Source organism: Colossoma macropomum, unplaced genomic scaffold (genome assembly GCF_904425465.1).
Source record: "Colossoma macropomum unplaced genomic scaffold, Colossoma_macropomum, whole genome shotgun sequence".
NCBI classification, from domain to species: Eukaryota; Metazoa; Chordata; class Actinopteri; order Characiformes; family Serrasalmidae; genus Colossoma; species Colossoma macropomum.
Genome location: NW_023495166.1, coordinates 171,628 through 185,000, shown reverse-complemented (window position 1 = coordinate 185,000; position 13,373 = coordinate 171,628). Strand labels below are relative to the sequence as shown.

General features: G+C 49.6%; 1 pseudogene; it reads left to right on the top strand.

The window, feature by feature from the left end:
- Positions 1-3,232: 3,232 nt before the first annotated feature.
- On the top strand, positions 3,233-4,107 carry LOC118801063 (annotated as a pseudogene).
- Positions 4,108-13,373: the final 9,266 nt, after the last annotated feature.

The following is a 13,373-nucleotide window of genomic DNA, read 5'->3' as shown; positions in this document are numbered from 1 at the left end:
CTACCTCCCGCCCTTATCCACAGTTTCCGGAATTTGGAGAGTATGTGCGGGTCGTCACATATCAGTGCTCTTACCAGTTCGTCGGAGGAACCGGCAAGTTGGTGCAACCGTCTAACTTGAATGGATGGCACCATGCGTTCAAGTTTTTGGAGGCCAAGTCCACCATCCTTGATCCTCGCAAAAAGCAGCCCATCCGTGGTAGACAGGGGTAAGTGAAGCCACCTCTTCACTGCCTTCCGTGTTGTGCCATCAAGGGCCCTCAGTGCAGCAGCGCCCAGCTCACCTTGATCCGCCTGATAGATCAGCCTGGGAATGGTGTAACTTTTGAGGACTTCAAGCTTCTGGTGGGGTTTAAGAGGGGCCTTACCAATCCGTCTAACCCAGTCCTCATACTGGACCTGCAGCTCAGGTTTCATGACTCCTTTCAGGGGATTCACCCTTATCCCCAAGTAACGCTCAGACTCGTCAGGCCCAATCATGTTCAGTGGACGCCTTCCAACCTTCCAGGCCTGACAGTCATTGAGGGTCACTGAGTCGGCTATGGGTTTGAGCAGGAACCCATAGCACTTGCGGGCTGAACCCTAAGCCCAGTGAGCTCGCAGTAAGCGTCCAGGATCCTTAGGTTCAGTTCCATTCCATCCCAGGAATCACTAATCAGGGCCAAATCGTCGGCGAAAGCCAGTGCCACCAGCATCCGACCTGAGAGGTGGTAGCCCTTCCCAAGTTCATGGAGTGACTGGATGAGGGGGTCCAGAGCCAGGTTGAAAAGCAAGGGAGACATGGGGTCACCCTGCTTAACTCCCACCTGAATGGGGATGTCTGGGGTTGCACCTCCCCTTCCATCCTCTACTCTTGTAATAACATCCGTGTAGAGATCACGGATGACTCCGATCACATGGTCGTCCACCTGTCTCAGCCGCAAGACATCCAGGATATGCTCGTGTGAGATGGAGTCAAATGCCTTTGCGAAGTCGATAAATACTACCGCCAAGTCCCTGCCGTCAGCCCTGCTGCGTCGCATAACACTCCTCAGTATCTCTATATTCTCAGCGCATCCAGGGGCGCGGATAAAACCCCTCTGTCGGTCGTGTATAGGACAGGCTTCCGCAAGCCTGTTCGTCAGGATGCGCGAGTAGAGCTTGAGCATACCGGAACCGATGGTAATAGGCCGCCAATTATGCACGTCAGCAAGCTGGGCCTCGTCCCTACACTTGGGCAGCAGCACCGTACGACAGCGCTTCAGGCATTGGGGAATGACTCCTGTGAACCACCATGTGTTCAGGATGCGTTCGAGTTTCTGCCCGTTGGGGTCCCAGTCGAGAAGAGCCCGTTTCCCGATCCTGTCTGGGCCCGTGGCAGTCTTGGCCCGAGTAGACTTGAGGGCGTCTAGTATCTCGCGTGCGGTAATGGGCCTTGAGAACCGCTCGTTCGCCGCTGCGCCGGCCACTGAGAAGCGCCCCAGACCCCGGTAGGGCTCGCGCCTTTCCCACTTCTCACGAAATGCGCGTTCGATCTCAGAGAGTGGTACAGGGCAGCGAGACGCTGACCGGCCATCCAGGACCCATCCCGCCAGGGCCGCGCGGTCGCTGGCGTACAACCGCTGGTGCTGTCGAAACGCCAAACGAAGCGCCCTGGTCGCTCGGCCCGGGGGACGGAACCCGCCGCGCCGGCCACCAGGAACGCGGGTGGGACGCCGATGCGGCCCCCTCGGCCCAAGTTCCGCGAGCACCGACTGTGTCGCTGTTTCGACCAGTAGCGGGATCTGGTCTCCACCCCTCAGCCATTCACATATGATGATGGCGTGTGCGTCACCCGGAACACCGATGAAGGAGCTGGCACGCTCCGCCAGACACCCCACAAGTCCAGTTTGCACCAGCCCGGGTAGCGTCGGCGAGAGCAGCCAGGCAATCGGGTCTGGTTCGGCAGCACCCCCATATGATGCGATATGTGCCTGGTGGCACAACCAGCGTATTTTGGACTGAACCCTTGCACGGCTCTTGTCGGGAAACCTTTCGGCCACCCGCTGAGTGGCTTCTGGGTCCCCGGCAAACTCCTCGACCAGTCGCCTCAGGAGCCCTACCTCTTGCTCGGTCCACGGAGTGGAAACCCCCTGCATCCGTGCCTGTCGGATGCGCTTCCTGTTGCGCACAGCCGGGTGGACATGGCGCTCGTGGGTACTCAGTGCCCGGCTGGAACTAAAGCCTCTGCCACACACCTCACACTGAACAGTCGGGGTGGCGCCACCACTGGAGGGATCACCCGGCCCTCTGCACTTGGGGACATGGCACGCGATGGAGTGATAGTTGAGTGAGGTCTTCCGGCAAGACTCACACTCATACCGGACCTCCATGCCCCCGTGGGTGGATCTGAAATGATTGTCAGCCTTGAGCACCGTACCCACGTACTTGCTGCATAACACACAAAAGATTGTGGTTTCAGGAAGCGTGATTGTGATGCCATGACTCAGGTTCCCCTCTGAATCATCTCGGGCCATCACGCTGGGAGAGGTGGTTCCCAGTGCCTGGGTTGGGGAGACAGTGTCTCCACCCCGAGTATCATTGGAGGGCTCCTGACCATGCCCTAAGCCATGCAAGGGACCACCTCTCACACCGTCCACCTTAGGATCCAGTCCCCTCACTGAATCCATTGGTGCCATGTTAGGTGTGTGGAAGCGGTGTCTGGATTCACACAATGTGCAGGTGCACCTCAAGACGTCGTGCAGCACCACAGAGCATGGCCCCGGAGGCCCATGCATCCGCAGACTGCCCGAGAAAGCCATAGCCATATCGTCTCCTACTTAAACCGGAACCAACTTAGCCCACGTAGCCGGGTCTTGCACCCTGACACTACGCGTATATATATGCCCCTCTTAGCCGCCCTAAGAATAGGACGTTGCCCCGGGTGTTACCAGTGAGAGCGTTGGGGGCCCACGATGGTCTGCTATGTCTCAATACACCATACACCCAAATCCGGCCTACTAAAGAATTTGGAGTGGACAAAAGATTGGATCGAGGGATGACTTTCAATGGATCGCAGCGAAGGAGCTGCTCTGCCACTCACAACACCCTGGCCCAGAATCAGGTCGTTTACGAGTCATTTAGCACCGGGTTCAACAGAACTTGCGGTGCGAGATCGGAGAGGGTGCTGCGCTTTTCCGGCCGCACCCGGGCACGGTCACGGACGGCACTGCTCACCGGGGTCCCCCGCGAAGGATCCCCAGCTACGCCAGACCAACCGAAGATCCGCGGCGCTGAGGTATCTTCATGTTTAGGCGGGATTCTGACTTAGAGGCGTTCAGTCATAATCCCACAGATGGTAGCTTTGCACCATTGGCTCCTCAGCCAAGCACACGCACCAAATGTCTGAACCTGCGGTTCCTCTCGTACTGAGCAGGATTACTATTGCAACAACACAACATCAGTAGGGTAAAACTAACCTGTCTCATGACAGTCTAAACCCAGCTCACATTCCCTGTTAGTGGGTGAACAATCCAACGCTTGGTGAATTCTGCTTCATAATGATAGGAAGAGCCGACATCGAAGGATCAAAAAGTGATGTCGCTATGAACGCTTGGCCGCCACAAGCCAGTTATCCCTGTGGTACCTTTTCTGACACCTCCTGCTTAAAACCCAAAAAGCCAGAAGGATCGTGAGGCCCCACTTTCACGGTCTGTATTCATACTGATAATCAAGATCAAGCGAGCTTTTGCCCTTCTGCTCTACAGGAGGTTTCTGTCCTCCCTGAGCTCGCCTTAGGACACCTGCGTTATGGTTTGACAGGTGTACCGCCCCAGTCAAACTCCCCACCTGCCACTGTTCCCGGAGCGGGTCCCGGCCCCCGCGCTTGACACCAGAAGCGAGAGCCCCGTCTGGGGCTCGCCTCCCCGCCTCACCGGGTTAGTGAGGAAACGATAAGAATAGTTGTATTTCACTGGCGGCGCCCGACGGAGCGGGGCCTCCCACTTATTCTACATTTCGCATGTCTCTTCACAGTGCCAGACTAGAGTCAAGCTTATCCTGCTGATTCTGCCAAGCCCGTTCCCTCGGCAGTGGTTTTGCTGGATAGTGGGGACAGTGGGAATCTCAATCGATTCATGCGCGTCACTAATTAGATGACAAGGAATTTCCTAGGTCAGAGGATCATAGTTATTCTTGCCGTTATGCTTGTGCTTCATTGAATTTCTTCACTTTGACATTCAAGCACTGGGCAGAATGATGACTCTGATTCAGGGGAGTTTAGGCTAACCCGTCGAGCAATCTACCACCTAATCTAATGGCTAGGTTGGCAGCCAAGTAGTCATCATCCGTGGTGATCCTATGCGTAGTGAATGAACCCTGTAGGGTTTAGCCTGGAGCTGAAGTGCCACAAGGAAATGCTGCTACTTTATCCGCTCTGAATAAGCAAGCCACACATTACTGGCCACAGAGCCCATGAAGCCAAGAACCCGCACACCTTGAGTGGTTAGGCCTGCGCACCTGAGGAATTCCTCCCGCCTCCACTTACAGGGCATTGGGCACCTTGGAGTCATGGGGTCGGGAGGACTGCCCTCAACCGAAACCTGAGCATCTCCCCTGCCAAAGCTGGGCAGACCTTCTGTAGTGCCCCCGGCCCTTCTCCAAACTGCAATGAACTTAGAATATGCTTGCTTTTTGCTCATAAGCTTTCTGGTCAAAACATCTGATGACCCTGCCAGCAGAAATAATTGCCTAGCTTGGATAAATGGGATCAGTCAGGACAACTTTTGCACCCCAGTCCACCATCCTGGTTACATGCGTAAAGAAGCTCATCACAAGTCGACTGTGGAAGGTGCAACCACTTCTTCACACCTTTCCTTATGACCCTGTCTGCGGTGTTCAGTGTTCCGAAATATGACCAACGATGTCTGGCTTCTCAAACCCCAGCAAAGGTGACACCCTCACCCCCCAAGTATCTCAAAGATGCGTCTGGACCAGTCATGTGGAGAGCCACCCCTTCAACCCTTCATGGCGGACAAACATTGAGACACCAAGTGCGTGCTGTAGGCGAAATGAGAAAGCCGTGACACTTAGTGGGCTGAACCCTAAGCCCGCTGAATCAACAGAAATCTTCAAGGATTTCTAGGTTGGCGGCCATGCCCTGCCACGAGTCACTCACAACCACCAAATCATCCGCAAACGCCAGAACTGACACGGACACCTCTGAAATACTGTATTCCTGTCCATGGGTTTCAATGCGTTGGATGAGGGGATCCAATGCCAGATTGAAGAGCAGGGGAGACAAAGAGTCCCCCTGCTTAACTCCAACCTTCAAGCTTATATCGGGTGTTGACATGTCCCCGATCTCAACTTTTGTCACACTGTTCGTATAGGAATTCTGGATTTTCCCTATGACATGGGTGTCCGCCCCTCTTTAATTTAGAACATACCACATATGCTCTTGAAAGATGATGTCAAATGCTTTCACAATGTCAACGAATACCATTGCGAGAGGGTTGTGCTCTTCTTTGCAGTGTCGGATGAGGCCTCGCAGCACCTCAAGATTTTCTGAGCACCCTGAGGCTTCAGTGAAGCCTCTTTGATGGTGGTGGACCTTGCACGCTCTTGATTACCTGCCATGGATCACCTTCGTAAAGGGCCTTAAAACCACAGTTCCAATGGTGATTGACCTCCAGTTACCAACCTCCATCATCGTCAGATTTGTAGTCTTGGGAAGTAGCACCATTCGGCGTCGCTTAAAGCATACCGGGATGACATCCATGAACCACCACATGTTAAACATTCATGTGATTTTCTCACAACCTGGATCCCAGTTAAGCAAGGAATGCTTTTGGATTCCATCTGAGCCAGGTGCGGAGGTGTTCGACATGCGCTGGAGGCTATCCAGTACCTCCCCAAAAGATAGGGCCGATTTGAAAGGCTCATTGTGAGCGTCCCTTTCAACCAGGAAATGACCCAACCCGTCAAATCATCAAACCGCCTCCCACTGCTCCCTGAAGGACCAATCAATGGCCTCCAAGGGAATGGGACACGTGAACGATTCCTTGCCATCAAGTATTTCTGAGGCAAGTCGGGCCGGGTCAATCCTAATTAACTTTTGGCACCTAGCATAGGACCTTATCCTGGCTGAGGAAGACTGGATAGGTCTAGAGTGAGCCTTCTTGGCACCCAGAGGCCCCCTCCTCGACCCCACCAAGCTGACGAAGCACTGTTCGGGCTCCAGACTCGAGCTGAGCAGGCCAGTTGTCTGCACCTTCCAGCCATGCATTAAGTACTGAGGTATGCTGGTTGTGGCTGATACTGAGATCTGGGAGTGGCATGACACTCATCGCGAGACCCATCAGTAGGAATGCCAATCTTTCTACGTTTCCTGCTGATTTCCTCGTGTCTCTCACGGAGCCGTTGGGAAATGGACTGGTGCCCGGAATAGTGGACCCCCACCGGTGCATGCAAAGACCTCTCCCATTTGCAAAGCTGGCTTCACAGTGATCACAGCGAAAGCTGCGATCACCTCTACCCGTGGCAGCTGCCACTCCCCGGCACTTGGGGACAATAGCACGCCTCTGGGTGGTGGCCAGGATTAGTCCACCCACACCTCTGACATCTATACACGATGGGCACCTTCCTATGGCAGACAGCATAGTGCCCAGATATCTACGTTATGGCTCTCGCCATGTACCCACGCTTCATTGAATTTCTTCACTTTGACATTCAGAGCACTTGGCAGAAATCACATCGCGTCACCACCTGCCGCGAGCCTTCGCGATGCTTTGTTTTAATTAAACAATCGGATTCCCCTGCTCCACACCAGTTCTAAGCCAGCTGCTTGGTGTCACGTAGAGGTGCAGCACACCCGGATCAGCCGCGTGTGCCAGACCCACTGGAACCTACTGGGGTGTGTGCACCTCAAGCGTTTCGCTGGACAGCAGGAGGTCATAGTTCACCTTGGTGTGCTGCCGGGGTGTCACACAGCACCCCAGCAAAATGAGGCCATTTGCTGTTGCCAGAGCAGGTCCCGGCCCTGGGAAGAGGACACAGGGTGCAGACTTGGAGGCATGCCTCACCATGGGGCCTGGCTCCAGGTGACCTGGACCACTGCCACCAGATGCAAGACTCCTTTGGTGCCCACATCTCTGTGGGTTGGGATCTAAGAGAGGGCCCAGATCTCTAACTCAGAAGCAAAATCCCCAGTCTACCTCCCCACTTCCAGGTTCAGCAAGGCCTACTTGCTTTGTTCCAACATGCCAGAGATTATCAGACATCACTACACTCACAGTGCACTCGGTAGCCCAGATTAGGTCCACATCTAACCTTCACCAGGCCACGAGCTCTCAGCCTTCAGTCACACCCTGCCAACTAGCCGGTGACCTTATAAAAGTTCTTCAGCATCTTTACAGAGCCATGGCATGCCATCCAACAGAGACATGTGGTGAGCCATGTTGTAATGTGACGTGACAGGCGCAGATTGGAGAGCAGACCATTTTTGCTGGGAAACCACAGGCCCCTGGCCTTGAGAGGGAATCCAAAGATTCTGACAGTCTCGGATCCAATGGCTGCACCGATCACCCGTTCTTACTTTTGGTAGTGTACCAGTTTCCCAGCACACGCCACTGAGAGGGTGTCCAGAGCCGTCTCAAAGCAAATGGTTACATCCACAACCAGCGTGATCTGGCCCTGGGCGAACACTAGATCTATTCGAATCAATCTCCCAGAGAGGAGGCGGACGACTTTTCCTGGTGAACTTCCCCGTCGGCCGTCTCAGCTGCAGTGGTGAGGAGCGCACACACCCTGTTATGCCTGGCGATACGGGACTCTTGCACCACTGGGCACTGGCACAGAATGTGCATGGAGGATTCAAGAGTATGCAACAAGCTGCCCCAGACAAGCTGCCCCAGACCCAACATGCCCTCTTGTCCTGAGGGTGGGATACACATTTGCCCTAAGCTGTAGCGCAGCAATGTACTGGCACGGGTTAAACCCAACCGGGCAACCCAGCCATCCATTGCTAACATGAACACACTTGAACCCTAGTATCCCATTTCCTGATCCTGGCTGGGCCCGTGGCAGTTTTGGCCCATGTAGACTTGAGGGTGTCAAGTATCTTACAAGAGATTATGGGCCTTAAGAACTGCTCATTCTCTGCTGTGCCAGCCATCGCAAAGCGTCCCAGACCACAGTAAGGCTCATGCTTTTCCCACTTCCCATAAAACACACCCTCGATTTCATAAAGTGTTACTGGGCAGCGAGCTGACGACCAGCCATCCAGGATCCAGCCTGCTAGGGCTGAACACTCTTTGACGTACAACAGCTAGTGCTGCAGAAATGCCAATTGCCACGCCCTGGATGCCTGTCGCAGAGGACGGAATCTGCTCCGCTGGCCACTGACACCGTGCGAGAGACGGCTGTGTGGTACTCTCAGCCCAAGCTCGGCAAGCACTGACTGTGTCACTGTTTCGACCATCAATGGGATCTGGTCTCCACCCCTCAGCCATTCACATATGATAACGGTGTGCACATCAGCAGGATCATCAATGAAGAACCTAGCACGCTCCACCAATCGCCCCACAAGTCCAGTTTGCACCAGCTTGGGTAGCCGCTCAGCTGTGACTATGCCCTCCAGGAGGCTGAATGTGAGTGCAGATCGGGTTCTTCCACCATACGTGAGCTGCCGTTCACCCATGCTCAGGAACGCAATCTTACTCGTGAGCGGTCAAAGTGGGACCCTCTTACAGTCCCACCCCATGCAACACATATCAGAGGAATCCGCACCTGTCCTAGCCCGATCCTCTTGCAAGGTATATATGTGAAGTTATGGCACTCTGACTCCTGGTTCGCCCTCCGACCTTCTAGTAGATTGGTGCCCAGAGACCCAACCTGATGTTGCGCAGGGGTGAATAAAGCTGGCTTTTCAACCTGCTTTGACGCTTCTTCGAGCTTGGCAATGCCTTTGTTGTATGGAAGTTCTGAATTGCCTTAGCAGATCTTTTCAAGACAGGTGGTGAGAGATGGGGTCAATGTCCACGAATACTGCTGCAAGTGGGCTGCACTCTTTCTTACTTCGCCAAATGAGGCCTTGCAGTGCCTTGATGTTCTCAGAACATCCTGGGGCTTTAATAAAGCCCCTTTGGCTATGGTAAACCAGGCACCCTTCTCATTCCACTTTTAGCATTGAGCGTCTATCATTCTGTCATGTTACAGTGTGCTTTAACAAGTGTGCACTGCGCCACACCTACCACACTCTCTTCACTCAAAATGAGATCAGAAAATTATTAATATTTTGTACAGTTACATGAAAATAAACTAATCTAAAATTGTTATTTAATTCTGTTTGTCAGTTTGCATAAAATCTTGAATTTATTTGAATCATGCTGAGGAGAAGATGCTGATTTTAGTTACAAAACATGTTTCAGGTGTATAACAGTAAAATCTCCAACTCAAGGCCTCGAAAATGAAGAGAAATTGTCCCAATTTCACCAAATATTTTATACTTTTAGAAGTATAAGAGAGAAGTATTAGAGATGAGAGATTGCTCATTGGAAATACATCTTAAGCTTTATTTGATTATTCCATTATTCGTAGCTCAGGTATTCAGGTGCGAATGTGGCCTGCTTTGAAGACTCAGACTATTTTGTCCATCTTCATCATCTTGTTCTGCTTTTGAAAAAAATACACTTTCTAAAATTACTAGGCTCATTATAGCATATATACATTTCTAAAGTATTGCCATGAATGAATGTAGACTGACCAGTTGATCCATTCAGTGACTATCAATAGGCCGCTTAAGCTGGGAATGCAACCCACTAACTGAAGTCTAAGCTTTAGAGAATCTTCCTGCAGACTTTCTACAGACACATCTACAAAAATATCATAGCGAAAGGTAGTTACTCTGTCATTTTTTGATACATACTTAAAATAGTACAAAGACAACATATCAAATTTTGAAATTGAGAAATTATTTTGTCATTAACATAATTTGGTATAAAAAGCATCCCAGAGAGACTGAGTCTTTCAAAAGTAAAGATGAGGAGGGGTTCACCATTCTGTGAAAGACTGAGTGAGCAAATACAACAATTCAAGAAGAATGTTTCTCAGTTTAAAATAGCAAGAACTTTTGCTTTTCATTATCTATGATCTTTGGGCCTTCTGGCAGCACTGCATTAAAAACAGACATTATTCTGTAGTGGAAATCACTACATGGGCAGAAATACTTCTGAAAAACACTGTCTGTGAACACAGTTCATCACTGCATCCACAAATGCAAGTTAAAACTCTAAAATGCAAAGAAGCACCCAAATATAAACAGGACAAATAAATGCTGCCACCTTCTCTGGTCCCGAGCTCATTTAAAATTGACTGATGGGAAGTGGAAAAGTGCCCTGTAGTTCGACAAATCAAAATTTATTTATTTTTTTAAATCATGGACACTGTTTCCCCCAGACTAAAGACCACTCAGCTTGTTATCAGTGCACAGTTCAAAAGCCAGTATTCATGGTGGTGTACAGGTGCATTAGTGTGCATGGCATGGTTGACGTGCACATCTGTGAAGGCACCATTAATGCTGAGCGATATATACATGTTGTGGCAACATATGCTGCCATCCAGACATCTTTTTCAGGGAAGGCCTTGATTATTTTAGCAAGACAATGCCAAACCACATTCTGCATGTATTACAACAGCATTGCTCCATATTAAAAGAGTCTGGGCACTAAACTGACCTGCCTATAGTCCACACCTGTCACCACTGATAACATTTGGCCTATTATGAAATGAAAAATAGGACAAAGGAACCTCTGAACTGATGAGCAGCTGAAATCCTATATCAAACAAGAACGGGAAAACAATTCACTTTCAAAACTACAGCAATTGGTCTCCTCAGTTCCCAAACACTTACAGAGTGTTGTTAAAAGAAGAGGTTATGAAACACAGTGGAAAACATGCCCCCGTCCCAAATTTTTTGGAACATACTGTTGGCGTGAAATTCAAAATTGACATATATTTGTCAAAAAACAATATCCTTTCTCAGTTTTAACATATGTTTTCTTTTTACTATTCTCCTTTAAAAATATTCTTCCATTGAACATTCCAGCGCTTTTTATCTCTGTCCATGCCTTGGTTCTCGGTGCACCGTCTTTAACTTGGCTTTATTTAAGGTCGAACTGATTCCCATTACAATGGAATGCATCATAATGACAAAGAATGGGCTTCGATTTGATCCACAGCCACTGGAGCTTTGTAACTTGTCCGTGTCTTGGTTCTCGCCGCAAAGTCTTTTATTTGGCTTCATTTCAGGTCAAACTGTTCCCTACTACAATCGAACAGTTAACAGTGACAAAGAATGAGCTTCGATGTGATCCGCAGCCACTCGATCCCTTTGTGTTTCGAAATTTTTCCCACCACAATTGAACGCTTCAAAATGACAAAGAATGAGCTTCGATATGATCCGCAGCCAAAAGAGCGCTTTGTACCTCTGTCCATGTCTTCACTCTCGCCGCAAAGTCTTTAATTTGGCTTCATTTCAGGTCGAATTGTTTCCCACCACAATCGAATGCATCGTAATAAGAAAGAATGAGCTTCGATGTGATCCCGAGTCACTGGAGAACTTTGTATCTCTGTCCATGTCTTGGTTCTCGCTGCAAAGTCTTTAATTTGGCTTTATTTCAGGTCAAACTGTTTCCCACTACAATCGAACGGTTAACAATGACGACGAATGAGCTTCGATATGATCCGCAGCCACTCCAGCGCTTTGTGTCTCTGACAATTTCATGATTGTCGCTGCATTATCTTTAATTTGGCTTAATTTCAAGTCGAACTGTTTCCCATAACAATCACACACATTATAATGACAAAGAATGAGCTTTACTGTGATCTGCAGCCACTCCAGCGCGATGCGTCTCCGATAATTTAATGGTTTTGGCCACAAAGTCTTTAATTTGGCTTCATTTCATGTCGAACTTTTTCCCGTAACAATCACACGCATTATAATAACAAAGAATGGGCTTCAATGTGATCCACAGCCACTCGAGTGCTTTGTGTCTCCAACAATTTCATGAATTTCGCCGCAACGTCTTTAATTTGGCTTCATTTCAGGTCGAAATGTTTCCCGTAACAATCAAACGCATTACATTGACAAAGAATGAGCTTCGTGATCCTCAGCCAAAAGAGCGCTTTTTATCTCTGTGTATGTCTTCACTCTCGCCGCAAAGTCTTTAATTTGGCTTCATTTGTGGCCAAACTGTTTCCCACTACAATCGAACGGTTAACAATGATGACGAATGAGCTTTAATGTTATCCGCAGCCACTCGAGTACTGTGTGTCTCTGACAATTTCATGATTCTCGCCGCAATGCCTTTAAATTGGATTTATTACAGGTCGAACTGTTTCCCATAACAATCACAGGCATTATAATGACAAAGAATGGGCTTCAATGTGATCCGCAACCACAGGAGCCATTTGTATCTCTGTCCATGCCTTGGTTCTCGCCGCACAGTCTTTAATTTGGCTTTATTTCAGGTCGAACTGTTTCCCCTAACAAACAAGTGTATTATAATGACAAAGAAAGGGCTTCGATATGATCCGCAGCCACAAGAGCGCTTTGTACCTCTGTCCATGTCTTGGATCTCGCTGCAAAGTCTTTTAATTGGCTTTATTTGCAGGTCGAAGTCTTTACCACCACAATGGAATGCATCATAATGACAAAGAATGAGCTTCAATGTCATCCGCTGCCGCGCGAGCGCTTTCTATCTCTGACAGTGTCATAATACTCGTCGCCACGGCTTTAATTTGGCATTACTTCGGGTCGAATGCTATCCTTCACAATCCTCCACAATCGATCGCTTCATAATGACAAAGAATGGGCTTCGATGTGATCCTCAGCCACTGGAGCGCTTTGTATCTCTGTCCATGTCTTGGTTCTCGCCGCAAAGTCTTTAATTTGGCTTTATTTCAGGTCGAACTGATTCCCATTACAGTCGAACTCTTCGTAATAACAAAGAATGAGCTTCGATGTGATCCGCAGCCAATCCAGTGCCGTGTCTCCGACAATTTCATGATTCTCGCCGCAAAATCTTTAAATTGGCATTATTCCAAGTCAAACTGTTTCCCACCACAATCGAACGGTTAATAGTGACAAAAAATGAGCTTCAATGTGATCCGCAACCACAGGAGAGCTTTGTATCTCCAACAATTTCATGAATTTCGCCGCAATGTCTTTAATTTGGCTTTATTTAAGGTCGAACTGTTTCCCACCACAGTCGAACGCATCATAATGACAAAGAATGGGCTTCGATATGATCCGCAGCCAAAAGAGCGCTTTGTACCTCTGTCCATGTCTTGGATCTCGCCGCAAAGTCTTTAAATTGGCTTTTTTTCAGGTCGAACTCATTCCCACCACAATCGAAT